The 25,215-nt window shown below is 39.8% G+C and overlaps 1 protein-coding gene across 1 annotated transcript in view; it reads right to left on the bottom strand.

The window, feature by feature from the left end:
• Cpd (carboxypeptidase D) overlaps positions 1 to 25,215 on the bottom strand; it is a 79,637-nt gene that overhangs the window by 42,031 nt on the left and 12,391 nt on the right. The window lies entirely within an intron of this gene.

The raw sequence follows: 25,215 nt of genomic DNA, 5'->3' as shown, positions 1-25,215 counted from the left end.
GCAGATATTACTATTCTTCCCACTTACACATGTGAGAGATCAGGCACAAAGATGTTACTATTTAAAATAGAATGATGCACTGAAGAAAGAGGCCACACTATCCTGAAGCTATGAAGGACATTCCTGTAGGACATTTAACTCCTACAATGCTAGCTGTAGTCCCGTATCAAGAAGGTAGCAAGAGAAAAGACTCCATGTAGGGTGGCGCAGCTACATCAATCAGGAAAAAAAAAAAATAAAAGAATAAACTCTTTTAAAATGTGCTTAATGGGAGACAGAACTGAAAAGAGAATAAGCGCCCACAGTCAACCACCTTGCCCACTTCACACCTACATAAGCCCACAGCTCATTCTGTACAAATGTTTTACCTTGTCATTCCTGCTACTTGATTTTCTCACATCTTGCTTTAGGAGGATGAATAAAGAGTGGAGAAAGAGGGAGGCATACATAACTTCTCTATAAGTTCACCTTGCTCCTAAAATGTGGGTAGGCAAATGTACACAGAACCAGAAGCCTTCCACCCTTTCTTGCATGTGAAATAGGCCCTAACCTTACATTACCATTATCTCTGAGAAAGGCATTTAAAGCTTAAATTTGCTGAGTCAATAACAAGAATTCATCAAAAGCCTCCTAGGTACCTATACCGGGCAAAGTGAGCATCCTCTCTCAACAGTTCCCAGAGATCTTGGCTCCACCCCCTGGCAACACAAAATACAAACATGCATTTTGAGTGTTATCTTTCTTTAACTCTTGGTAATCTTAGATTAGATCAGTGGTTCTCAACCTGTGGGAGGGGTTGGATATCAGAGACCCTGCATATTTATTTACACTATGACTCATAACCATAACAAAATTACAACTATGAAGTAGCAAAGAAATAATTTTATGGTTGGGGTTACCATAAATGAGGAACTGCATTAATGGGTCCCAGCATTAGGAAGGTTGAGAACCACTGTCTTAGATGATAAACACAGGATCCTTCAGCACTCAGAAGGGGAAGACACAGTTCCTTTCATAGACCCAGCACCAAGAGTTATCTTTGAGTGACAGCTCTTCTGTCTCTTACAGACTAGAACCTTGGGCATTATTAACATGATCTTTATTTGCAAAATGTGAGCGTTAGGATCACAAAGGACTTCCATACTCTACAGTGTTCAAGAGTGTATGCTAGTCTGATTATACAAGAGAGGTGAGAAGAGAACACTTGGGAGAGAGAAACAACTCTGAAATTGATCTGTAGAGAAGTCAGTGTTACTGTCAAAGCACAGCTTACTATGTCCATCAAGCAGGGCTTACCCTCCAGTAAAGAGAAGTAATTTAGTACAAGATACAACTCTGACAACACAGTAAACAAGCTCAAGTGTTAGCTTATTTCAGCTGAGGTTGTAGTATGTGCTTTGAGAAAATCTGCTCCATTTTTCTGGCATATTTATAGACTAAATATTAACAGCAAAAGCTAGATTTAGGGTAAGGAAAACTCATGATAAAAGAAACTAAGCTAAGAACTTTTAAAAGAATCAGGAAAAAAAATCCAGTTAGAGAAGAAATCTAAAGATGGAAACTGGATATATGCAATCTGCTCTCAGGACACATAAAGAAAGCTATCAATATACACATGTCCATCCATGCTAATCAAATGCTTGTAAACAAGGACAATGATTTAAAATTAATTTTAAGGTTAGCACACAATGCATTGAGTTTCACATTTATTCTAAATCATTTTGAGGTGCTGGGAGATGAATCTGGGACCTACATGAATAGACAAGTACACCACTCCTCTGATCCCAAGCAGAGGCCAAGTCTTTGTTTACAATCTAGAGGTGACAACAACAGCCATAAAAAAGAATTATAAGCATGAGTATACAGGTCACATGGTGGTTACACAACAATGTGAATATACTTAATGCCAATGAGTTGGACACTCAGAATTATTAAAATGTGCTGTGGGATACTCCCTTTGTACACTATTTGTCACTCAAATTGGTTTAATAAAATGGTGGCTGGCCAGTAACCAGACAAAAAGTATAGACAAAACAGCCAAATTGAGAATGCTGGGAGAAAGAAGGGCGGAGTCAGAAGAGTCACCAGCAGATGCAGAGAAGCAAGATGGGCATGCCATACTGAGAAAAGGTACCAAGCCATGTGGAAGAGTGTAGATAAGAAATATGGGTTATTTAAGTGTAAGAGTTAGCTAGTAACAAACCTGAGCTATGGGCCGAGCGTTTATAAATAATCTTAGGTTTCCATTTTGGTTATGTAGGAGCAGGCAGTTGGGTCAGGGAAACATCTGCCTACAAAAATGGTTATTTTTCTATTATGTATATTTGTCAAAATTTTTAAAAACCAGCAATGGAGAGATTATGAGCCTATGCTGGTAGTTTCAATTTTAGGATTGAGGACAGACCTAAAAGGCTTCTTGGGAGGTGTTTTGTTGCTGCAATTTTTCTAGTTAGGTCTTACAGAAAGATGGGTAACTGAGTCAGAAAAGTGGAAGTGGAATTATAAAACTGCGGGGTAGGGTCTGGCATATGTTGGTTAAGCAGTAACTAGTGACTAGTAAGCTACAAGATGAACAGGAACAGGGAATACTGTGAGAGGTCAGGCTGGAGAGGGAGCAGGTCTAGAGGACATGGGAAAAGAGGTTACATTTAAAGACTATTTTGCTTTTGTTTGTTTTGAACAGAAAAATGGCATCAGGAATGGAATGTCTGGTGGTCCAGAAAAGGAGAATAGGGAGAGAAAAAGAGGAGAAGAAACAAGAGAGAAGAGGACAGGGAAGATAAACAGCCTGTTTTGGCACTTTTAACAAGGGTTCAAATCAAAAGAAGTTTGACCTAAAGGTGGTGGCAACTGGATGGGAGGGATGTAAGACGAAATACTGGCAGAGTCTGCTGAATAGTGGGAGGTGAGGGGGAGAAGAGAATCAGAAAGGCCTCTACGGACAGAAGCTTGGCAGAGTGGGCAGAGGGGTGTGACAACCTAGGTTTGGGGTGGGCCACATATGTGTCTGAGGTATCGGCAGAAGAACACTTACATAGAAATATCCAAGAAAAAATTTTAAAATTCCAATTTAAGCCTTTTGGAATGGAGTAGAACTTTCTCAAGAAATGGTCTGTGGTGGTTTGAAAGAAAATGGCCCCTAAAGGGAGTGGCACAATTAGGAGGTGTGGCCTTGTTGACATAGGTGTGGTCTTATTGGAAGAAGCATATCACTGTGGGGTAGGCTTTGAGGTCTCCCTATGCTCAAGATACTGTCCAGTCTGTCAGTCTATTTCCTGTTGCCTGCAAATCCACATGAAACAGCTCCTCTCCAGCACCATGTGTGCCTGTACAGCACCATCATGATAACGGACTAGATCTCTGAAAATGTAAGCTGCCACCTTAATTAAATGTTTTCCTTTATAAGAGTTGCCAAGGAGCCGGGCGATGGTGGCGCACGCCTTTAATCCCAGCACTCGGGAGGCAGAGGCAGGCGGATCTCTGTGAGTTCGAGGCCAGCCTGGTCTACAAGAGCTAGTTCCAGGACAGGCACCAAAACCACAGAGAAACCCTGTCTCGAAAAACAAAACAAAACAAACAAACAAAAAAAGTTGCCATGGATGGTCTTGGTGTTTCTTCACAGCAATATACAAGTTTGTACTGGGACTGGGGTATTGTTGTGATAGGCCTGAGGATATTTTTATTTGGAAGAATTTGGACTTTGATACTTTCGATTAGGAACGCAGTGGAATGCTTTAAGCACTGCTTGGTGGGCCATAGTAGTAGCAGCATGGAAGACAGTGGTGCTAAGAGTTTCTCAACTGTGGGGGGCTGGCTCGAGTGGTTTCAGAGGAAAAGAATACTAATATGTGGCTTAGATATCATTCTTGTGATATTTTGGTGAAGAATGTGGCTGTCTTTTGCCCATGTCTGAAGAGTCTGCCTGAAACTAAAGTGAAGAGATTTGAATTAATTTTTGGCAGAGAAAAATCTCAAAACAGCCTAGTACAGATTGTCGTGTGGTTACTAGTGCTCATGCTTATAAAGATTTATAATGAGAAGGAGCAATCTGAGCAAATAAAAATACAAAATGTACAGACTGAGAAAAGGGGCACCAGGAAATGGAATAGAGCTAAATCCTGTGTTCAGGAAGATAAATGGATAAAGAACTGGAATAAAGGGAGTGGTGTCCTTGGGGCAAGATCCCATCCAGCTAAGTTTCCAATTTATGAAAAAGAAAAATTCTCAGATCCAGGTGTGGTGGCACACCTTTAATTCCAGCACTCAGGTGGCAGAGGCAGGTGATTTCTGAGTGTGAGGCCAGCCTGATCTACAGAGTAAGTTCCAGGACAGCCAACCATAAGCAGTGATGGGAATCATAGAAACATAAAGCTGGTAAAGAATTGAACAAGGGGACCATGTTTCAGCCCCAGAAAGCAGCAGAACTTGGCAGCTTCAGCCACGTGGTTCTGGCTTTAGGGTTAAAGATAGAAGAAAGGGGCTATGGAATTTGCCTCCACGACTAAGGAGAGCAGTGAGACCAGGAGTGTGACTGTCAGGGTGTCCTTGAATGGAGGCCTAGAGAGGCCATTGTGTGAAGCTGTGAAGTTGAAGCCTGGATTGCCTTGAAGACCCCAAGACACTGGAGATGCCAGGGTTGTGGGGCACCAGCTGAGGAGAGCTGCTGACAGGGAGTGGAGCCAGCCCAAGAGAGACAAGCAGGTTGTAGTCAGCAAAACTGAAAGAAATCTGAAGGGCGCTTTGACATCAGACGTGGAGATGCAGAGCTTGGAGTTTGCCCATCTGTTTTTCGGTCTTGCTTTAGGCCAGTACTTCCTCATTATGCTATTATGCTCCTTTCCCTATGTTTTGAAATGGTAATGTATATTCTGTGCCATTATATGTTAGAAGAATGTGATCTTTTTTTTTTATTTTGATTTTACAGGGGATTACTGTAATGCTCACTCTGCTGGTGTCCTGCTACCAACAAGATTGGTCAGATCCACGAGGCGTTTGCTCCCCGCTGCAGCGGCTTGGCAACAGGGCAGATCACACCTCTAGGTCTCTCTTCCATACAACATACGTCCACTGCCCTATTGACTGAGGCCAGGTGACCTTACCACCATCTTAACTGAGGTCAGATGACTTCGCCGCCATCTTAAATGAGAGCCAGGTCAGGTGACCAAGTTCTGCCATCTTTACTGAGTTATTCCCTACCTGGTCCCCCCATTTACTCATGTTTTTGTCTCTACATTCCTCTAACTGACTCTGTTGCATATGTGTTTTGCACAGTGGCATGCCTTTGGTAGGGCCCACCAAGAACATCCACTTCACCCAATTCCTGTTCACTGTGTGTGTGTTCATACATGTAACTTAAATGTACCCATGTTTACTGTTATATGTTATAATTGTCTGTTCATTGCATCTCATTTCAGACTACAAAACAGTAAATCTTATGTTTTAAACTGGTATTACTTTTAAGTCTCTCACAAAAATATAGTATATTTAATTCAACCCTGCTTTACCTGTTGAGAGCCAGTACAGTCAAGCTTGGACACAGCTCTCCAGGCAGATTCTATACTGCAGTTATAACTCATCTATACCCAGTAAACAGCCCTCAACTGCTCAGAGATCTGAGGAATGTGGCATTTAAATATTTAATTATTAAAAGACTTTTTCATAACAAAAAGAGACAGGTTGGCTCCTAGCAGCAGCACTCTACTTCCTCCCAAGAAGACAGAAAACAGTTGGGCACAAAACAATCCTTCCACAATTCATTTCAACTGCCAAGCACTGACCATTGGTCAAAACTGCCTTTCATCTAAACTGAAGATTACCAAACAGTGGACAGAATTGCTGGAATTGATAACCTAGCTACTCAGGTTAAGGTAGGCTTGTCTTCCTATAAATTTCTTAGCCCACACCATCTTCTGGAGTCTGGCAGGCCCTGTGCTAAACAGCAAAAGAAAAATATGACCTTCAGTGACCATGGAGGACCCTGAGGAGTAGTTCTAGGTAGCAGCCAAGTAAGTTCTCCATCGTTTTTTAATCAATAACTCAAGTAAAATTTTTTCCTTATCAAAGATCTCTGATGCAGTTTGACAGCTAAGAGGTTTTGTCAGTTTATACTTTTCATTGTGCAAAACATCTGTCACAGTTATTCTGACATAAATATGCTAAAACTTACGTTTTGACAAACCCAGAAAAATATTTTGAGTCCCAGGGAGCCGAATTGAAGAATTTACCTTAAACAGGTCAGATGCATCCCTCTCAATTCCCTGGTCCTAATTTTTTTTTTCTTAAACTTAACCGTGTCCTCTGTTCTGCCAATACCTTAAACAGGTATAAGAGACATCAGACATTTCTAAACCACAAACACTGGACAGGAACAAAGAGACTAGCTACCCCAGGATGTGACCAGCACCCAGCTTTCTCAGGTCACCCCCTCAAGACGATGCCCACAAATAAGCAGGAAACAGTCTTGAGAATCCTTGGCCCCAATTCCTTTAACCTGTTGTACCTAACCTCCTGTTTTTTTTTATTATAAAAAAGAGATGGGAATGTAATGGTCTATCCTGACCCTTTAAGAGACTGTGATAGACTCTGGGGACTAAGCTGGACTGTAAGCATTTCTGCCAAAATGAAAAAAAAATTGTAGGATTAAATATAATAAAATGTATGACACATATCATTATCCTGAAATTTACTGAGTGACATAGATCTTAAACTTATTAACTAATTTGTAAAGATATAAAAATTTCCAAATTTAATTTGCAAATATTAAATATAATATCAGGCAAGGTCACACAATCTCAGAAGTAACATATGTTCTCTCACATGTGTTTGAAGATATTTACCCAAAAGGCATGAAAGCTTGTACCATATCAAATAAATGCCTTAATCTATATAGCATTTAATGTAAAAATTAAGTCACAAACAAAAGTAGAAGCCAAAATGAAAAATATGAATAGTGTTTTCAATTATGATATCAAAATATGAAATCACTAAAGAACAATAGGTTTAGCTACCTAAAACCTATAAAATATCTCTAAAAATACTAGCATAAAAATAACAATTTTGTAAATACAGTGATATCAGTCTCCATGTGAGGGATGAACAGTCCAAATTTGGTTGTTTTTATTTTGGTGTGTGTGACTGTTTAACCAAAAAAAAAAGGGGGGGGGGAGAAAAGAGGATGCTGAAGAGATGGCTCAGTGGTTAAGAGCACTGGATGCTCTCCCAGTGGTCCTGAGGTCAATTCCCAGCAACCACATAGTGGCTCACAGCCATCTATAGTGGGATCTGAAACTCTCTTCTGGTGTGTAGGTGTACATGCAGATAGAGCACTCATATACATAAAATAAATGAATTTTTTAAAAAGTTATACACCAATTTTATAGTGGAAGTATTTTCATGCCTCTGGGTAAATAACCTCAAACAGCATGAACAAATCATAAAATAACTTTAACGATGTAAAGTCTGTTTTCCAAAGTGGCAGTACTGTTTTCACAATCCCATAAGCAACGGGTAGATATTCAACTGCTTTGTATTATCTAGACAAGTTCTTAAGCCACTGACCAATTTTAAATGGCTTAGGAGATGTGTAGACGTACAGATGTAGAGAGCGTTCTAGGAGATACGTGAATGTGTAGTAGTATCTCATTCTGATTTTAATTAGTATTTCCCTGATACAATTGCACATCGTTTCCCAAGAAGAGACATCTTTCACTTACATTTATATCATTTATATTGAGAAAATTGGGAAGCCAGACTGGGAAATGTTACAAATATGAGAAATATGAGGATGTTCACAAAGGGTTCTCCAAAGGTTATCTATCAAGTCCTGGCTCCTGAACGAGACTCCGGAAGTGTATGTCTGACCTGAAACAATACACCCAAACCTCTGTAAACTGAAGTCCAGAATATTTTCAAGACTGACTTGAGCAATACTGAGGACAGCCTTTGAAAACTGAATTGAGACTGGAATCACACTCCACCTAAGGCGGGTCAGAACTTACAGTTAAGTCTAACGAGGCCACTTCCTGCTAGAACAAGCAAATAAACAAGGCAGGGAAGAAGGGTAGAAGGAGCAGAAGGAAGGAGGGAGGGAGAGAGGGAGTTTTATGGACAATGAATGGGTCAAAAGGCTTAAGCAGTGTTGCTGCTGGAGTGTAGCATGAATAATAAAAACCCAGACACAAATAGTGGCGTTCAAGCTGAAGATAAGAAAAGCAAAACAGCCAAGCTACTAAAAAAGTCTTAACGTCTACCAAGGTTGAGTGACTGCAGACTGAGCTCTGAGCCTCTGTCTCCTTCTGTCTTCCCTTATAGTGCTGGGATTAAAGGTGTGTTATAGTGCTGGGATTAAAGGTGTGTGACGCCATAGTACCGAGATTAAAGGCACGAGCCACCACCACCTTGTTACAAGGAGAGGATCCCTTGTTTGTTCTGGCCACCCAGCTAGCTTACACCAGAAATAACCACACAGAAACTGTATTAATTAAAACACTGCTTGGCCATTAGCTCTAACTTCTTGTTGGCTGACTCTTACATATTAGTTTAACCCATCTCCATTAATCTGTGTATCGCCACATGCCAGTGGCTAACCAGAGATTCTAACCAGCATCCATCTCAGGCAGAAGATCCATGGCTTTTCTTACTCCGCCCTTTTTTCCAGCATTTAGTTTTGTCTTCTCCACCTACCTAAGTTCTGCCCTATCAAGCCCAAAGCAGTTTCTTTATTCATTAAAGAATAAATAATTTTAAAAAGCAACACATGAACAGAAGAACCTCCTACACCACCACCTGGATCTGTTTCTGCACTGATCTTGTGTAGTCCAGGGTAGCCTTGAACTCACAGAGATCCATCTGCCTTTGTCTCCCAGATCCTGGGATTAAAGGTGTGTGACACCATTACCTGGCCTCTAGTGGTTTAGATTTACCTTCTAATCTTCAGGCAAGCTTTATTTATTAAAACAAATAAAATATTACTATACTGGGGTATCAGCTAAGAGAAACTACCATGCTGGAAAGGAAATTGATAGAATAATGGCCAAACACTTCACCAATTTGGCAAAGATCAAAAAATAAAAATCTATTCCTAAACTTCTAAAAACCAAACATAAATTAAAAAAAAAAATCCCTGAAAGCAGACAGCAGCAATGTGGGGAGTTTTCTGGAATGTTCAGGAAGAACAGTTTAAGCGACTGTGGCTTTGTCAACAGAAACTACAGAGGTCAGGTGGCAGGAGGTAAACATTTTAAAGTGCTAAAGAAAACAGAACAAAACACCAATAACACCTGGCAGCCAGAGGTTTTATATCCAATAAAAAAATACCCTCCAGGAAGAAAGAACAGACAACCAATAAGACAAAAGCAGAGAATCTACTTAAACAAACTGACCTTAACATAAATTAACCAGAAAGTTCCTCAGATAAAAGAAAAATGATGTTGTATTTAAAGAACAAATAAAAAGCAGTAGATGTAACTATCTGGGTAACTATATAACTATATAAACTATTTTTAGTCAGGTGGAGTAGCACATGCCGTAATCCCAGCCCTCAGAAGGCAGAGGCAGGAAGATCCTGTCTTTAACAACCAAGGGCTAGGAAAGTTCCTCCACAGTAGAACACTTGCCTAGCAAGTACAAGCACAAGGTCCTGGGTTCAGTTCCCAGTAGGCATACCCACGAAAGACTAGTTTGCTTTCTCAGCAAAAAGGCAGGAGGATCATAAATTTAAAGCCAGACTGAGCTACATAAAAACATCCTATCTCAAAATTTACCCCAAGCTCCCAAAACCAGAGGCATAACAGGAAAACTAATTAAAATTGAAATCCAAATCAGAAGCTGATTCATGGATTGCATTCCATACCTTAATCTACATTTTTCTAAAACTCATAATTTATCAGCTAAAAAAACAGAAAACAAACTTATTTCACAAGGCAAAAGAACACAAAAGCTATCCTACCTTTAGAAAAAAATCAAAGTCTTTAGCCATCAGCTTCAATTCATAATTTAGAAATTCTTCTAAAATTATCTAGAAACAAATGGAGATACTGTCTGACATGAATAATTTAAGAATTTTTTTGTGAGTTACCACAAGTAGGCATCAGTTGACATCTATGTTAAATTTAACATTTGTTTTTCTAGTACTAAATGTCAAAGACCTCAAAAGTAACTGAGAAATAGAAGCAGTTGGCTTGGATCTGTTGTCTTGATTTTTTTCAGCAACACAATACTGATCCACACAAGGCTAACTTCACTCTAACAAGAAGCAACCACTTCTCCGTAAACAGATCTGACATTGCCACCAGCAGTCACTGCCAAATTCAGTTGAGACATTTACGTATTTTTTTAGGCTAGTATGTAATCTGGCTCAACATAAAGGAGAAATGTCAGACTTCACAATAACATCTTCTATAGGCAAAGAAAATTTTAATTTGGGAAATAAAATAGTCGGCTAAAGGCATTCCTCAGGGTAAACAAAACACTTTAACAATAGTAAAAGGGATCTACCATTTATCTTATTAATAATTGTAAAAAGGCAAGCTTCTATAATCAGTTAATCTCTTAGGGAGCTATCCAAGCCAATGATCTTTAACTTGTTCACACTAAACTTAAAAATTAAGCAGCAGCTCACAATTTATTGGTTTTTGTGGTGCTGACAATCAAAGCCACAGAGGAAAGAGGGTTCAGATCCCCTGGAACTGGAGCTATAGACAGGTGTGAGCCACCCACCATGTGGATGCTGGGAATGAAACTCAGATCCTCTGGAAGAGCAGCCAGTGCTCTTAGCCCCTCAGTCATCTACCCAGCCTCTTATTTTATTGATTTTTCAACAACTTATTTATTTTTGAAACTTAAATTTTTAAAATGTATGTGACATATGAGTGTCTGCTCATCTATATGTGTATCACATGACTGCAGATGCCCACAGAGGCAGAGGATGCTGTTTGTGAGCTGATGTGTGGGGACTGGGAACCAAACCCAAGTACTTTGGAAGAACAACCTTAACTACTGAGCCATCTCTCCAGTCTCCAAAGTAACTATCCAGTGCTACAACAAATTGTTATCAATATCAGTATTAATTGCTACAGGTAGCTAAAGTTTCTGATCAAATGATCTATTCAAAATCAATACTGTCTCACAACTCATCTTCATATGCTTTAAGATACTCAGTTCCCTCTATAACAGAACAAGCCCTTGTTACTGATTTAGCACAGAGATCTGGCTTTAAAGAGAAGAGAGACTTCAATACGGTCAACTTCTTACTGAAAGACACTACCAATTTACTCTTCCACCTTTTTTTATAATTTATGCTTTATATATCTTTTTTCAGCAGATTGTTTTTTATTACTTTATAAATAATACCAATCAAAATTTCCACTTCCTCCCCTTCTCCCACTTCCCTACCACTTTCCTACTCCCCCTCTCCCTCCAGTCCTAAGAGAGGGCATGGTACCCTGCCCTGTGGGAAGTCCAAGACTTCCCCTTCATCCAGGCTTAGGAAGGTATGCATCCAAGTAGAATAGATCCCAAAAAGCCAGTATATGCAGTAGAGACAAATCCCAGTGCCATTATCATTGGCTTCTCAGTCTGCCCCAATTGTCAGCCACATTCAGAGGGTCCAGTTTGATCCCATGCTCATTCAGTCCCAGTCCAGCTGGATTTGGTGAGCTCCCATTAGCTCAGGCACACTGTCTCAGTGGGTGGACCAACCCCTTGTAGTCCTGACTTCCTTGCTCATATTCTCCCTCATTCTGCTCTTCAACTGGACCTTGGGAGCTCAGTCCAATGCTCCAATGTGGGTCTCTGTCTCTATCTCCATTCGTTGCCAGATGAAGGTTCTATGGTGATATTCAAGATAGTCATCAGTCTGACTATGGGACAAGGCCAGTTCAGGCACCCTCTCCTGCACTGCTCTGGGTCCTAGCTGGGGACATCCCCATGGACACCTGGGAACCCCTCTAGAGCCAAGCCTCTTGCCAACCCCAAAATGGCTCCCTTAATTAAGATATCTCCTTCCTAGAGAAGCTAAGTAATAAGGTGAGCCCAAAGAAAAACATATATAGATCCTCCTGGAAATTGGAAGCAGACAAGATTGCCAGGCAAAAGTTGGGAGCATAGGGGTGGGGGTGGGGTGGGGGGAAGGAGAGAAGGGAGAGCTTGGGGAGTGGGAAGGTTGAGATGAAGGATGGATATGGGAGCAGGGAAGGAGATATTCTTCTACCTTAAGCAGAAAGCTAATGGAAAGAATACAGTTAAAACTTCCATGTTCAAACTACTATCTAAAGCTGGGTGTGATAGCACCTACCTTTAACCCCAGCACCTGAAGAGGCAGGCAGATATCTAAGTTCAAGGCCAGCCTGGGCTACAGAGTGAGTTCCAGGACAGCTAGGGCAACACAGAGAAACCCTGCCTTGAAAAACCAAACAAACAAACAAACAAACAAAAACCTAACAACAAAAAACGGAACAACTTTCCTTCTCTTCCAAGTTCCTGGGTTAAGGAACAACCCAGAAGATTGTACTTGGTTTATTTTACCAGTTGTTGTTACTCTTACAGTACCTGCTTAATTTTTAAGTTAGATACTATAAGAGATTAGCATCAGGTTAAAACAAGTATAACAATATAGCAAACTGCAAGCCACAGGAATATGCGGCCTCCTCACAGTGTCTTCTGGAACTCACTTCTCTTGTGAGGAGGTAATAAGATGTCATACAGTGCTGGTGTACATGTGAGCATTACTTAACCGGGGCACTACAATATTTGAAAAGTCCTGTGAAAACCAGACACTGTTGGGCAGGTAGCATACACAGTGTATATAATCTCATCAAAAGGATGAGTCATGTCCCAGGCAAGATATAAGCAGAATGATGTAAGATTCCATCATGCTATGCAGAGCAGTGCATAATTTAAAGCTTATGAATTGCTTATGTCTAAAATTTTCCATTTAAGACTTTCAGATTATGATTGATAGCCAGTAACTGAAACTTCAGGAAGCTTCAGATAAGGAAGGACAGGCTTCTCAGCATTTCAAAAGGTTGCAAGAAATTTTCATGATTTCTATTTCTTCTGATTTGTGTACAATAAATAATAATTATGCATTCTCCAAGCTACTTTTAAAAGGTTAGTAAACCTGACATTCATTAAAAAGTTTAAGGAGAAACATTGAACCAAATGAGTGGAAAGTACAAATTGGTCTTAACCCCCACCCCCAGGCTTAAATCTTTAAGTTCAAATTGTCTAATTCCTTTCTGAACTTGTTCTTTGTGCTCCGGTAACTTCCTGTGAACATCCGTTTCCTCACCACTCCCACTAGATATATATTTGCTAGTGATATGATTCTACAGAACAGAACTAATTACACAGTTCTGCCTGTTCTCGGTTCCCATTTGGTCAACATCTCACATCTTTGAATTGTATTTATCCTTATAAAATTATTCTTGATCATCTGAATTATACAGAAAAGAGGTCATGGACTGAAAACATTTAATTTGTAATCATAAGCTCTGAAAACCTCGGACATGAATGAACCCTAACTAGCATATCTGGCTCTCCTGAGCCCAGCATCAGGTTACAAAGTGTGCTGAGCCTAAAGGTCAAACTCTATGCTAGGGTGAACTACAGCTCACAAAAGCAAACTCATGACTCAAGCAGCAGCAAGTGCTCTGTTTGAACAGGGCTTTACCTTTAACATTAGGTAGCACTCAGACCAAAGAGGGGAAAGAAAAAGGAAGCAAAATTCAACCAGGTCTTTAATGTCCAGGATGAAGTAAGACACATCACACCTCACTATCAGTCATACTTGTGAAATATGAACAGGCTCAGAATTACTGTTTGAATTGTCAGCATTCCTTCAAGAAAACATCCTGGTACTAAATGCTGCAAACGTTTTCACTCTGGAGGTGAAAAATCACCCATCTGTTCAACTACTTTCTAGTTGAATTGTGATTCTAAGCAATTAAATTGTTCCAGGAAACAGTGTCAATTTTCAAACCTGTGGACTAACATAAGCCTTTCACATGTCACATAACCCTGAGCCTCTTCACTTTGATCCCCCCATGCTCTAGAAGCTGTTTCTCTTTCTTTCTTACTTTTTTTTTTCCGGGGTTTTTGTTTTTCGAGACAGGGTTCTCTGTAGCTTTGAACCCTGTCCTGGAACTAGCTCTTGCAGAACAGGCTAGCCTCGAACTCACAGAGCTCCGCCTGCCTCTGCTTCCTGAGGGCTGGGATTAAGGCGTGCACCACCACCACCCAGCTCTAGAAGCTGTTTCTTAACAGTTCTGTTGGGATGTGTGGCTGGATCACTAAGTACTACCTCTGCTGTCACTCTTCTCCACAGCAACGCAGGGTGGGGGTCTTTTCTATGGGCTCTCCTTGACACTTAACTGGAGCTGGTCCTTTGATTCTTCTTGCACAATTTCTCACACCTCTCATATTCCCTTTTTGTTTCCATATATACCTGTAGCTAAAGTCCTTATCAAGAGATCACACTCCAAATAGCAATAAAAACCCTTCCTTCTAGGACTCTGTCCCTTCCTATATGCTAAACAAAGGCAACTCTGAAATAAGCAGTACCACCCTGCCCAACACGCATGGGCAAGATTTAAATTTCTGATTTCAAAAGAAGAGAATGCCCTAGGAGTTCAGGAGAGTTACTACACGGGAGACTCTCTAGAGGCACAGTGACCTATAAAGGTCCTGTTTGCCCAGGAAGGACAAGGCGTCCACTGCACAGGAAAGCCCGGAGACTCAACTGCCGCTCTGACCCGATCCTACTGAAACGTGCAACCAGCAGAGCCAGAGGAATGCTTTAACATTTTCTTCATGTATTTTTTTTTTTTTTGCTTACCACATAGTTTTAAAAAAACAAAGTCACACTTACTAGACCCTGACACGCCTTTCCCAAGCCCTACAACTGTACCCACTAGCAAACAGACTTCAGGAAACAAGCTGTGAAGAGGTCTCTGCACGAGGTCTTCAGGTTTCTCTACACTGGTCAGATCCACTAGTCTTTATGATTTCACAGTTACTGAAACACAATCTAAACTCCTTACCATCCTTAAGGACTCGTTCTTTGCAACAGCACTGGCTGTCCTGGAACTTGCTTTGTGGACCAGGCTGGCCCCAAACTCACAGAGATCCATCTGCCTCTGCCTCCAGAGTATTGGGATTATAGGCGTGTGCCTCCACTGCCCGACTTAACTCATCTTTTGTTACTATAAAATACTGTGGATTTTTTTCAGTTATGCATTGCTTATTTAAGTCCTTGTTTTAGACTCCAGTTTTCTGGCATATGCCCTATTTAAGGAAAAACAAACTCTCTGTGCGCTTCTCCTCATAGCAGCAAGCTCTTCAAGCCAGTGCACTTCAGGATGAGAGCTCATTAGTGCTGCTCAGTAATGGCCATTTTAGAGGAAGAATGATGTCCACATGATCATAGGAGCTCACACTTACACAGGCTGCTCTGGTTACATGAGGTGCTATCTGCTCACATTTCATAATTCTGGAAAAAGTATAAAAAGATAGAGAAGAAGGGTCGATAAATCAACAGAATGTTTCCTTCTTTCAAAGGAAGAAAAAAAATGTAATTGCCAGTTGGAAAAGGCTCAGCTCCATGTTAGCAACGACTTAAGAAACAAAACAAAACCCCACAAATATAAAGCATCATCCAGCTGTCTTAACTAGTAACAGTATGCATAGACAGTGAACAACACATGGGGCTGGTGGCTGTATTGCTGACTAATTTCCTGTCCATACTCATTCAAATTTTAGGGAAAGCAACCCATGAAAGTTATAGCTCATTCTTCACTAATAATGACTATAAATGAAGTATATAAACAAGCCAGGACAAAAGGAAAGAAAATAGCTATCACATGCAAATTGTAAGATGTTTTGTTACTATTAGAAAAAAATCGAAAGAAATTCATTCTTATAGTAGCAGAGATCAAGAGCAGCGCTGTGTCAAGCTGCAGGCCATTGCTTATTACTGGGCTGTAAGATACACTACTATACTTTTAAAATAAAATGAAAGAGAGCAAACTAGAAGAAATAATACCATACACATTACAATGGTAAGTTAGTTATCAGTTCTCTGCAATGATAGACATTTATCAGTTTTCTGTAGCAGAACCAAGGGCCTGCCGTGTGCTAGCTCTACCATTGAGCTATATTCCTAGCCCCACATTAAAGTGTTGGCTCATGAAGGGTTTTTTTTTTAATTGGTTGGGTTTTTGTTGTTGTTGTTTTGAGACAGGGTTTCTCTGTGTAGCCCTGGCTGGCCTGGAACTCACAGAAACCCCCTGACTCTGCCTCCCGAGTGCTGGGATAAAAGGTGTGTGCCACCACTGCCTGTCTCATGAAGTTTAAAATAAAGATAACATGTATACACATGATGAAATGCATATAAGCAACCAGAAAGGGGACTGGGAAGATACTCAGTGGCCAACAGTGCATATTGCTTTTTGTAAAGGACCCCAGCTTGGTTCCCAGACCCATGCCAGGCAGCTCACAACCACCAGTAACTCCAGCTCAGGGGACCAGACACTCTCTCTGGCCGCCATGGGCAATAGCACTCTTGTGCACAGACATGTAGGCATACACATAATTTTTAAAAGTTAAAAGCATTTCACACTACAGGATACTACTAAAAATTTTAAAAACACAGTGGCCTACCATAAGGCAAACTTATTTTCTTAAGGAAGGAAGAATATTTTTATAAATTTTGAGTCCAAAAGTTCTTGTATCTAATATTTAAAAAGAACACTATGTACCCATTTCTTTGTGATAACAAGAATTTGTTTGTTCAACTATTCACAAGAAATGTACTGTTTGCCTTCTCTATCCATGGCATGAGTCTAAGTCATGGGACTAGAAAGACAAATGAAATCCAAGCCCTGCCCTGAGGAAGTGGAAACTCTAGCAGAGATAGTTTCAGTGCTTAATGCAAAGCTAAGTGCTTAAAATAGTTCTGAGTCAAACCTCACATTCCTATGAAGTGGATCATATAGTTTTATCTTTATTTTATATATAGGAATTAAGGGTTAAAGAATTCATTAACAGGGGCTGGAGAGATGGCTCAGTGGTTAAGAGCATTGCCTGCTCTTCCAAAGGTCCTGAGTTCAATTCCCGGCAACCACATGGTGGCTCACAACCATCTGGAATGAGGTCTAGTGCCCTCTTCTGGCCTTCAGACATACACACAGACAGAATATTGTATGATTAATGAATAAATAAATATAAAAAAAAAGAAAAAGAAAAAAAGAAATGTGTTTTCAACATGAAAATTTGCAAAAAAAAAACAAAAAAAAAGAATTCATTAACATGTTCAAGATCAACTAATCTCTTACACGCATGCACACACAGAACTGAGACTCAAACCTAAGCTGTTGGATTCCAAGGCTCTGCTCTTAGCTTCTATGCCTGTGTCTGCAGGAAAATAAAATATAACCATGCCTGCCCTAGACTCTTTTTTGTTGTTTTTGCTTGTTTTTTTTTCTTGGTTTCGCTGTAGTTTTAGAGCCTGTTCTAGAACTAGCTCTTGTAGATCAGGTTGGCCTCGAACTCATAGAGATCTGCCTGCCTCTGCCTCCCAAGTGCTGGAATTAAAGGCGTGCGCCACCACCGCCTGGCTCCTGGACTATTTTTAAAATGCATACAGAACTATGACTTTAGCAAATATCATTTCAATTACAGTCTCAGGTTACTTGCCTTTCCTAAACTCTAAACTTCATATATGTAAAGAGAAGATTCTTGTGTGTGTAAACATTTGGGTAACTGTTCATGTGTGTGCATGCATGTGTGTGTATATATATGTGGAGGCCAGAAAATGATCTCAAGTTCATTCTCAAAAACATGGTCCACCTTCTTTGAGAAAGGTCTCTCACTGGTCTGGATCTCACCACCTGAGCTACAATGGCTGCCCAGCCAGCCTTAAGGATCATCCTGTCTCTGTCTTCCCAATGCTGGGATAATAAGCCACACACCACTACACAAAACTCAGGGGCTCACACTATCTCCCCAGTTCTTAAAGATGGAAACTCTTTAAAAGGTGACGTAATCTACAGTCTAGTTAAATATGACTTGGAATGTACATACCAAACCATCAGCCAATTTTTATGTCTTAAAAACTCAAGTGGCAGAGATAGAAGGATCAAATTCAATGCCAGCCTTAGCAACTTAGTGAGAACCTGTTTTAAAATAAAATTTAGAGGCTAGAGAGGTGGCTAGAGGTGATCTGGGCATCTGCTGCTCTTACAGAGGACGGACGTTGACTTCCCTGTACCTACATAGTAGCTCACGACTGTCACAACGCCAGCTCCAGAGGATCCAACTCATTCTTGGCCGCCTAAGGCATGAGGCATGCCTGTGGTGCACATACATACATGCAAACAAACACATAAAATAAAAATAAATCTTAAAAAAATGTAAAACTGGGCTGGAGAGATGACTCAGTGGTTAAGAGCACTGGCTGTTCTTCCAGAGGTGATGAGTTCAATTCCCAGCAACCACATGGTGGCTCACAACCATCTGTAATGAGATCTGGCACCCTCTTCTGGCATGTGGGCATACATGGAGGCAGAATGTTGTATACATAATAAATAAATAAATCTTAAAAAAACAAAGAACAAAAATTTCTTTTAAAAAATGTAAAACTTTAAAAGGGGCTGTGGATGTAGCTCACTGGCAAAATGCTGCTAGCAAGCACAAGAGGTTCCAATCTCTAGTACTGTTTGGAAAAAATACACAGTCCAGCAACAAGAACAGAAAAACAAAGGAAGAGTGGGGAAAGGTATGCAGAAGGCATAGAAGTCAGCATGGTGCTGTCTAAAAATGACATCCTGGCTAGACTCTCTCTCTCACCAGGGTTTGGCAGGTGTGTATAACCATTCACAGGCTATTAGGACAGACATTCCCTAACTGGATCCTGTGGGTTTGAAAGGCATGTTGAGAGAAGCAAGGACTACACCTGGGCAGCTAGACAGTTGAGTCAGCCTTAGCAAGGAAGGCAAAGGTGTCAGTGGCCAAATCATCCACTCCCACACTACTTATCTGCTATTTGATCCTTGCAAGCACAACTGTTTCTGCCCTATTCTTACTGAGTCCCTGTCAGCTAATGCACAATATGGGAGGTGGCAGATAGTCAGAACCATCTGCTAAGGGAATAGTCAGACTGTGTAAGTTATTTCGTCTTAGTCCCTGAGTTTCTACAATGCAAAAAGAACTGAACTCGATCATTATATTCATTTTCAGCTGCTGTAGGAATTCCTCCAGCCAGTAGCCTTTAAGTTACCCACCCACTTGGGCGTGGCCTCTTACACTATATATACCCATGTAAAGCATGTATCTGGTCTCTCTTCCAGCAGTGTAATTCGGTTCCTGTTCCCGTTTGTACAGAGGATTGTGATCTGTGAGTCTACCCCTAAATAAATAACCCTTTATTATACTCAATTCTGAGCTAGTGTGGGATTTCTTTTTAGAGTCCTTCTTCATCTGGCACCCACATGGATCCAGACTCCACACCTACCAGGTGGACCTAACTGGTTCACAGCCCAGAAAAATCTCCCAACCCCACCCACTGGCTTGCTTTTACCTAAGCAGTTTTTTTTTTTTGGTAAAACCTCCTCCACAGCTAACTGCTAACTACATGCAGCAACTTTGAAATTTCCCAAGCTCGTGCACAGCCCCTACCCAACTGCTGTGTTCCTTGGCACATGGCAATTTGTACAGCTTCCAGTTTGTGCTCCCTGCCCGTGAGTTCAGGGCTTCTTATTCCATGTACAGAATTGATTTAACTGCTTTTAATTTGTGAAGCAAAGCATATTTCTCAGTATGTAACCAACACCAAGGCAAAAAAAAAAAGTGGCTCAGTACCTTTCACCACCAGTTGCATTGCTGCTAGTCATGACTCTGCAACCACGACACATGTTGGACATAAAGATTATCACACCTAAAACAATTTACCAGACCTTATAACAGGTAATTAATAAATCAATATATAATGGCAGACAACATTACCATGGAAAATTTTAGTAACTTTTTTGCTAATACTATGGATTGTATTCTGAACGGTTTATATGGTTATTGTAATACATCTAGTTATTGGATATTGGGACTCAGTTTTTTCTTCATATTATATCCTTAAGAAAAAGGTTTGCTAATAGAGCCAAGAATGAGACACTTTTAGAAATGATACAGTCTTTACAGACTAATAATGAACAGCTAGCTGACAGGATTAATACCATCGAAAATCAAAAGTTACCTGAAAAAATTAATACTATTGAAAATGGTAACATTAATTTGACAGACAAAATTGAATCCATGTCTAAGGGTACTGAGAAGTTATCATAAAAATTCATACTGACAAATTATCTGAAAGAATTCATACCGTTGAATTTGACAATCAAAATTTGTTAAAAAGTTATGATAAGTTAGCAGATAGAGTATGTCTGCAGGAAGGCAATCTGCACATTATCCAAATAATGTCCAAGGATGAGATGTTATCTTTAAAGGAAAAACTTCAGACCTTGGAATCACATGTGCAGAATGAGGACCAGAGGTTAGGTGCCTCAATGAAATCACTAGAAATATATACAGGTCAGGAGATTCAGGCTTTACAAAAGACAACAGTAAAAAGTTTTGAAAAGATTGAGGAAATTATTGGAGCTGATGAGCAGGGAAAGAAGGTACAAGGACAGGATTTAACATCACCAGTAGCTGTCAGAGATGATTTACCCAGGATTTTAGCTTCCTACTCTGTAATCTACTCTGAGTAAGCATCACGTTCTAAAGGCCCAAAAGGATCCAAAAAAGGTAGATGGATACCTATAGGAATGAAAGATCTAAAAGAAATTAAGCAAGCTGTAGTAACTTACGGCTTGCATTCTGCATTTGTTAGGAAGATGGTAAAGACATGGGCTTCTAGCATTAAAGCCGCACCACACGACTGGCTTCAGTTAATTTCAGCAGTTCAGGATGATGGGCCTCAACTGATGTTTAAATGCTATTTCAGAGAAGAGGCTAAAATTTTAGAACAACAGGGAAAAGCAAAAGGACTTGAGACTTCCCATGATCAAATTCTTGGTGAGGGCACTTATGCTGACCCACAGTTTCGAGCTATTTACAATGAACAAATCTTGTCCCTATGCCACAAAGCAGCATTAAATGCTTGGTATAGGAATCAAGAACTAGGAAAACAAACTGAATCATATACCAGGGTTAAGCAGGGCCAGAGAGAACCCATTAGTGACCTTTTACAAAGATTAACTAAGACTGTACAAATAGAAGTAACAGATCCAGATGCTAGATGAGTACTTATTGAATCTCTGGCTTTTGAAAATGCCAACTTAGAATACAAAAATATACTTGGGCCTTTAAAGGGTAGATCAGCACCTATGGATGAATGGATCCTGCATACAATGAACATTGAGATATTTGACTATAACACTGAATCTTGGGTAGGGGAAACAATTTCCAAACGTATGAGGAGACATCAAAATGCCAAATGTTTTAATTGTGGTAGAATAGGACATCTGAAAAGGGACTGTAGACAAAGAATTTCTGGGAATAATGTCTCCTCTGGGAATGGCAAGAATAGGAGGACTCAGCCTTCGGGTATATGTAGAAGGTATGGCAAAGGCTGACATTGGACCAATGAATGCAGATCAACAAAAGACAAACAAGGCAACCCGATAACATTGGGAAACTCCTTGGCAGGGGGAGGGGGGGCTTCTTGCAGGCCCACAAGTCAAAAGTAGTTCAGTCATTCCCAGTCATTGTGGAGGAAGTGTCTCATAAGGAAAATTAAAAAATCTAGAGCCTTCTGTAAAAAACCATACTGTTCTGGATGATGGAATAAACATGGAAGATAAATCAAGAATTTCAGTAGGAAATAGGAAACATATATTCTGGAAGGCTTCTATAAATGATCAAAGACCAAAGATAACAGTGCATTTAAATGGCACTGTAATTGTGGGTTTGATAGACATGGGTGCGAATGTGAATATCATTACTCCAGAATCTTGGCATCCAAATTGGCCTCTTCAAGAGTCAGATGTTCAATCACTAGGAATTAGAACCCTATCTCAAGTGAAACAAAGCATGAGATGGGTTAAATGTATAGGGCTAGAAGGACAGAGAGGAAGGCTAAGGCCGTATGTGGCTAATACTGCAGTGAGTTTATGGGGTCATGACTTGCTGCAGCAATGGAATACCCAGATTAACATTTCTGCAGTCCCAGAAACTCATAATTCTGGGAAAGGTCACTAGCCATTCAGGCTGTACAAAAACACAAAGCAAACCTTTAGAGGTACCAACTTACTTTAAAAGTTTACTTTACTGTTAAAATGGTTAACGGAGAAACCAACATGGATTAAACAGTGACCGTTAACAAAAGATAAACTGCAGACTTTAGAACAGCTGGCACAGGAGCAACTACATGCTCACCATATTGAAGAATCAACCAGCCCTTAGAATTCTCCTGTATTTGTTGTCAAAAAGAAATCTGGTAAATGGAGAATGGTGACAGATCTAGCAGGTAATTCAATTTATGGGCTTTCTACAATCTGGAATTTCTCTGCCTTCTCTATTACCAAAAGAATGGCCTCTCATAGTTATTGGTTTAAAAGATTGTTTCTTCACTATACCTTTACAAGAAAAGGACAGAGAAAAAATTGCCTTCACAGTGCCTACTTATAATAATTCTCAACCTACTAGGAGATACTAGTGGACGTTCCTCCCACAGGAAATGCTCAATAGCCCCACCCTATGCCAATACTTTGTAAGTCAGCCACTGGAAATAATACATAAAAAATTTCCTAAATCTATAATTTACCATTACATGGATGACATTTTGCTATCTGATTCAAGCATAGATACTTTAGGAAGAATGTCTGAAGAAGTAAAGAAAGTTTTGCCAAAATAGGAATTACAAATTGTTCCTGAAAAAATATAGAGAAGAGATTCTGTCAATTACCTAGGTTATAAAATAGGTTGACAGAATATTAGAACACAAAAGGCACAATTTGGAGAAACTGATTGCAGATTCTGAATGACTTTCAAAGATTGTTAGGAGACATTTCCAGTCTACAACCAGCTGTTGGGATAACACTTGATCTAAACAAAACCTTCGATGGTAACAAAGACTTAAATAGTCCCAGAGAATTAACAGTTGAAGTGGAAAAGGAATTGATTGTTGTTGAAGAAAAATTACAGGAGGCACATGTGGATAGGGTGAATCCAAATCTTAATTACGTTTTAGTAATACTGCCTTCCAGAATTTCTCTTGATGGAGGTGGGTCTTGTATCTATCTGTTTCTTTCATTGGTTAATTAATAAAGAAAACTGTTTGGCCTGATAGGACAGAAAATTAGGTAGGCAGAGTAGACGGAACAGAATGCTGGGAAGAAGGGAAGTGAGCTAGACGCCATGCCTCTCCTCTCCAAGCAGACGCTATAGCTCTCCTCGCCAAGATGGACGCAGGTTAGGATCCTTCCTGGTGGGCCACCACCTCGTGGTGCTACACAGATTGTTGGAGGTGGGTTAATCAAGATGTGAGAGTTGGCCAGTGAGAGGCTAGAGCTAATGGCCAAGCAGTGTTTAAAAAAATACAGTTTTTGTGTAATTGTTTCAGGTAAAGATAGCCAGGTGGCGGGACGCAGCCTGCTGCTGCTCCTACTACATTCTCTTATAGGAATTTTAATGCAAAGGGAAGGTATTATCTTACAATGGATCTTTTTACCATATAAACCAAATTTAAAAATTAAAAACTCATGATGAAAAAGTCTCTGAATTAATCATAAAAGGAAAATTGAGACTTTGTCAACTAGCATGTATAGACCTAGTAGAGATTATAGTGCCTTTTACTACTGATTGAAATTTTAAAAAAATTAGGGGAAAACAGTGAACCTTGGCAAAGAGCTTGTGCTAATTTTTTAGGAGAGATCAATAGCAATTATCCCAAAAGTGATAAAATTAACCATATAGAGCTACTTGGATCCTTCCCTGCATTGTACAGGACACACGAATAACTAGAGCCATACATTCTATACCGATGCAAATAAATCAGGAAAGGTAGGTTACAAATCAGAAGATTTAAGTACAGTGCAACAAAGCCCTTATAATTCTGTCCATAAGGCAGAATTATATGCTGTTCTCATGGTACTAAGGAATTTTAAGGAACCTCTTAATATAATTACTGATTCACAATATGCAAAAAGAGTTGTCTTGCACATTGAAACTGCCGAATTTATACCAGATGATACAGAATTGACTTCATTATTTATACAGCTTCAAGATATAATCAGGAATATGCTCTGTCTCATATACATAACACATATCCGATCCCATATGGGTCTGCCAGGTCCTCTAGCACAAGGTAATGCAGAAATTGATCAATTATTGGTTAGAAATGTGTTGAAGTCCTTAGAATTTTATAAGAAACATCATGTCAACAGAAAAGGTTTAAAGAAAGAGTTTTGTATTATATGGCAACAAGCTAAAGAGATTATTAAGAGATGCCCTATTTGCTCTTTCTATAACCAAACACCGCTATCTCCAGGGAGTAACCCCAAGGGTACTCAAAGGGATGAAATCTGGCAGATGGATGTGTTTCACTTTGCAGAATTTGGAAAGTTAAAATATGTACACCACATCATTGACACTTATTCAGGTTTTCGGTGGGCAACTGCTTTGAGCTCAGAAAAGGCTGATTCAGTAATTACACATTTATTAGAAGTTATGGCCATCATGGGTATACCTGCACAAATACAGATAATGGTCCAGTATTTGTCTCTAAGAAAATGAAACAGTTTTTTGCTTATTATAATATAAAATATATTACAGGTATACCACACAATCCTACAGATCAGGCAGTTATAGAAAGATCAAATCAAACTATAAAGGATATTATTAAACATAAAGGGATGGAAAATATCCCCCCAAATAGATTACATAATGCTTTATTGACCTTGAATTTTCTTAACACTACTGAGAAAGGGACAACAGTAGCAGAGAGGCACTGGGATTTAATAGAAAAGTTTTCTGAATTAAATCAGCCGGTGTATTTCAAGGATGTGTTGACCTCACAATGGAAGCCAGGAGATGTGCTATTTTGGGGAAGGGGTTTTGCTTTTGTTTCAACAGGAGAAGAAAAGTTATGGATACTATCAAAATTAATAAAGATTCGGTTAGAAGAAGAGAAATCTCTTGATAAAAAGAAATGCCAGCTCATCCACA

This window comes from Microtus pennsylvanicus, chromosome 11, assembly GCF_037038515.1.
Source record: "Microtus pennsylvanicus isolate mMicPen1 chromosome 11, mMicPen1.hap1, whole genome shotgun sequence".
In the NCBI taxonomy this organism is placed as follows: Eukaryota; Metazoa; Chordata; class Mammalia; order Rodentia; family Cricetidae; genus Microtus; species Microtus pennsylvanicus.
Note: the sequence above shows the minus strand (reverse complement) of the source record. Positions and strands in the feature narration are given on the sequence as shown.